General features: G+C 41.0%; 1 non-coding gene and 1 pseudogene across 1 annotated transcript; both read left to right on the top strand.

Moving 5' to 3' along the window:
* Positions 1-296: 296 nt before the first annotated feature.
* On the top strand, positions 297-403 carry LOC147930929 (small nucleolar RNA R71). Its single transcript, XR_015576714.1, has one exon. It is a non-coding gene; the product is annotated as a small nucleolar RNA R71 (small nucleolar RNA).
* A 3,776-nt stretch (positions 404-4,179) lies between these two features.
* LOC147930928 (small nucleolar RNA R71) lies at positions 4,180-4,280 on the top strand (annotated as a pseudogene).
* Positions 4,281-4,679: the final 399 nt, after the last annotated feature.

The raw sequence follows: 4,679 nt of genomic DNA, 5'->3' as shown, positions 1-4,679 counted from the left end.
CTTCTTCACCAATGAAGTGAATAGATTTGGACTGGCTAAGGAGTATCTTGTCAAGTTTCTCATTGACCATCTTCAGATCCTTCTTGTACTTGTCCTCTTGATCAGTTGAGGAACTCCTTATGGTCCTATCATAATCTTCATTATAATTGCCATCTGACTGAGCAAGATTCTCTACTAACTCCCAGCCTTCATCCACATGCTTGTTGAGGAAGTTTCCATTGGAGGCTGTGTCAAGAAGCATTCTGAACTTTGGAAGCACTCCTCTATACAATGTGCTCAACAATGACTCCATACTGAAACCATGATGAGGGCATTGAGTCTGGTAGCCCTTGAATCTTTCCCAAGCTTCACAAAAGCTCTCATTGTTCCTTTGAGCAAATCCAGAGATCTCATTCCTCAGCCTTGCTGTCTGAATAATAAGCAATTGAAATTAAAAGAGTAAAGAGGGAGTTCAAGAAATTCTTCTCTCAAAGCAGATCTCTTTCTCTCCAAAGCTCTCAAAATCTCACAGGGTTGCAGAAAAATAAAACTCTCTAGAATAAAACTTAAGAGTTTGGAAAACCTAAAAACTATATATATATGTCCTAAAACACGTCATGGACTTATGTTGCAAATATGGAAAACTTTGGGGCAGATTTGTAAATTTTCCAAAACTTGGGTCTTGAGTCGGCAGAGATGAGTGTCGATCGATGCCTCCTATCTTGGTGTCGGTCAACGCTCCTGCTTTCATCCGAGACCAAATTGATTCTTCAAGATTTATGCTCCAAAACATCCAAATTGCTCCATTTTGCTCCTTCCATGCTAAAAACCTGTAAAGACTCAAAAACAATCTAGAAAACAAATCAAAAGACTCTAAAAGACTTCTTATATCATGGTTAAAAACCATAAAAACCATGATATATCAACTCCCCCAGACTTAGCCTTTGCTTGCCCTCAAGCAAAACAGAAACTTAGACCTGTGAAAGAGGTTTGAAAACTGGGAACTCACTCAACTGCATAATGATTCTTATTTGCACTCTTCATTTACCTGACTCAAGAACTTACTACTTATACTAAACCATGATAAGCATCAACATTCCTTACTCAAATCCCACAATCCTTTGGAATCTCTGAAATCTCCATTGTCATCTCATTAGTCAATATTAAAGCACAAATAAGGTGAATTCTTACCTTGGGTGTATTGATCAGTGACATATGGACTCTCTTCAGGCCAAGACATTCTTCTTACATCTCCTTTCCTCTCCCTTTTCTCACTTCCATTTTTTTTCTTTTCTCTCTTTTCTTATTTTTTTTTTCTTCTAATCAAAGGTGTAAGCGAATACCGGGGTCATCGGTAATTTACCTACCCCTCACTTCCAAGCTTTGTGTGATCATTTGACTCAAGAGTAGAATAATGAGGTCACTGGTAATTTACCTACCTCTCTAAACTGATCAAAATCATTTCATCTTTTATTCTTTTTTTTCTGATTTTTTTTCTTAAAGCACTGAAGGGAAGAGAGAGGGGAGACATACTTTGAAAAATTGCACTGTCTTGTATGGCCCAAAGAAGAAGTCTAGTCCACTGATTTTCAACCCCAAAGTAAGAGATTAAGTCCGGTTAAAATCCTAATAAAGGTTGAGACAACGTTAGATCAATCAGATATCCATTGAATAAGGGCTTTCAGGATTGTTGATAAGGCTCATAGTCTTTCTAAGCTTCAGTTCTGAGATCAAGCATAAACAAATAATCATTAGAGTGTTAGCCAAATAAGAGAAATCATTAATCAAGATCATAATTCCCAAAGACAAAAAGAAAAAATTTGAAAAATTTGACTCAAACTTTATGGTTTTGACTGACACAACTGAAACTCAAAAACAGAAAATATAGTTAGTAACTAACCTCCCCCAGACTTAAACAACACTGTCCCCAGTGTTATCAAGTAAGAGGAAAGCAAAAATAAAATAAAATAAATAAAAATCAAAAGCAAAAGAAAAAGAAAAACCTACCAGTGGGTTGCCTCCCACTAAGCGCTTGTTTTCAGTCATTAGCTTGACTGTGTTGGAGCTCATGCATCTGGAGGATCAGAACATGGCATTGAAGTCTTCTTCATCCAAGGTGGTGTATAAGCTTTAGGTGCATGAGGCTTGCCAAGGATGTGAGAAATAGGATCAGTGTGGGATTTAGGGATGGGATTGCTTCTCTTATGCCCTGCAAAATCATCAACAGAAGAAACAAGCGCTCTACGATAATCTCGTGGCTTGGTTAACTGTAAAACAGTTTTTGTAGCTTTGAAGGTCTTATTGATGATAGGAGGAAGTTTAGGAGAAGGAGATGCATACCTTGGCCTTACCTGAGGGCTCTGGAGTGTGGAGTGGGAGACTTTCTGTTTGGGAATAGGTTTCTGACTTGGAGCATCAGTTTTGGAGCTGTTCTGTCTCGGTCGTGGAGGGGTGTCGATCGATACCCTCTTGGTGGCATCGATCAACACTGAGCCTGATGCTCGTGTTGCAGAAACTTTTTCAACAGAAAAAGTCTGTCCATCAATAGTAGAAGCCCTCCTCAGCTTATCCATCTCGAAATTCAAACTCAAACCATCCACATTTAGTGCTATGTGTCCCTTCTTCACATCAATGATGGCACCAGCTGTAGCCAAGAAAGATCTTCCTAAGATGAGAGGATCTTTAGGCTCTTGATCATACTTCAGCACCACAAAGTCAGTGGGAATCATGAAGTTGCCAACCTTAACTGGAATATCCTCTAAAACACCTTCAGGAGTTCTTCGGGAGCGATCAGCCAAGATAAGAGAAATCTGAGTTGGCTTGAATTCTGTCATCCCAAGTCTCACAACAACAGAATGTGGCATCAAGTTGATGCTAGAACCAAGGTCACAAAGTGAGTGTGCAAACCTTCCTGTAGAGATAGAGCAATCAAGAACAAAGCTTCCAGGATCTGGTAACTTCTTAGCAGTCTTACATTGAATGATTGCACTCACTTCCTTAGAGACAACCAACTCCTGCTTCTTCTCTTTCTTCCTCTGTACAGGCTGGTTCAACAGAATTGCACTAACATCTTTTGTAAGAAGTGCTCCTTCTTCAGGGCTCAAACCATTGGATACCATTCTCCTCACATACCGCTTAAGAGGTGGTGAAAGCTTTACTGCATCAATTAAAGGCATCTCAATCATTACCTTGTCCATCATTGCTTTGCATCTAGCTTCCTCCATCTCTTGCTTAGACTTTCTTGGCTTGGGAAAAGGAACCTTTGGCTTGTATATCCTCTCAACTGTTGAAACTTGAGATTTCGCAGCTTTTGGTTCCGTCTGAGATGAGTGTCGATCGATACCCAGGTGGTGTCGATCGATGCCATCATCTGGATCCGACAGATTGGCCGATTTTTCTCCTTGTTCTGCAGAAAAAATTTCACCATCATCTTCATCTCTCACTGATATGGCATTGCAAGCATGTCTGGGGTTTGACTCAGTTCTTGCTGTAAGATAATTCTCTTGCCTTTTTACAGACCCAGCAGTCTGTGCAACTTGAACTTCCAGCTTCTTAACATGAACATTTAATGCTTCTATCTTCCCATTCAGCTCAGTGTAGACATTTTCAATCTTTCCATTGAATGTCACTGTCAGATTCTCTTGTCCCTGAAGAATCTGCTCGAGCATGGCTTCCATTCTACTCTCAGAAGAAGTCTGTGGAGGCGGAGACTGATAGGATGAGTTCCCATAAGTCCTTGTGAAGTTGCTCCCTTGTTGCTGCTTCTGGTAGTCCGGTTTGGGAATGTAGCCTGAAGAGTTCCCACTGTAAGGCCTGTGGCCTTGCTGATTGCCAAATCTCTGACCTTGATTGCCATATACAAAGTTGACATCTGCTTCTTCATTCCCAGTCTCAGGTTGTGGCTCAAATGATTCAACTTCAGCAGCAAAGTGAACTGATTTCTTACCAACCAGGAGATTATGAACTGAATCAAGCTTAGCATTAACAGAAGCTAGCTGGTTTGCATCAAATCCTCCATGCAATCTCTTCCTTTCAGCATCTGCTCTCTTAGTACTATTGCTAGCAGCTAAGTTCTCAATCAACAATTCAGCATCTTCTGGCATTCTTGTCTTGAAATTTCCATGACTTGCAGCATCTAAAGCCAACTGATACTCCCAGTCACACCCTCTGAAGAAGATACTTAGCAGTTGAACTCTTGAGAAACCATGGTGTGGACAGTCCCTTTGGTAAGCCTTGAATCTCACCCAAGCTGCTTTGAAAGCTTCATCTGGTCTCTGCTTGAAGGAAGACAGCTTGACTCTCAACTCATCTGACATTGCATCATCATAGAAGTGGTTGAGAAAGGCCACCTTGACATCACGCCAGCTTGTCAATGATCCAGGAGGCAGCTGTTTCAACCACTGAGATGCCTCTCCTGCAAGTGAGTAAGGGAAAAGTTTGCAGAAGATGTAGTCCTCAGTTATCCCATTAGCCTTGATGCTAGTCACCAGATCCTCAAAATGCTCAATGTGATCCAAAGGCTTCTCATTGGGCAAAGCAGAGAAAGGTCTCTGCCCAACTAGTTGAAAGTATGCAGGTTTCAACTCAAAATCATTCCTCTGAAAAGGGGGAGGAACAATAGCAGACCGGTTCTCATACACCAGATCAGCCCGATTGTAGTCAGCAATGGTCCTGATCAGATCCCGGTTGTTCTCCTGTCG

This window comes from Camelina sativa, chromosome 12 (assembly GCF_030686135.1).
Source record: "Camelina sativa cultivar CO46 ecotype springtype chromosome 12, ASM3068613v1".
In the NCBI taxonomy this organism is placed as follows: domain Eukaryota; kingdom Viridiplantae; phylum Streptophyta; class Magnoliopsida; order Brassicales; family Brassicaceae; genus Camelina; species Camelina sativa.
The sequence above is the reverse complement of the archived record's forward strand: the minus strand, read 5'-3'. Positions and strand labels throughout refer to the sequence as shown.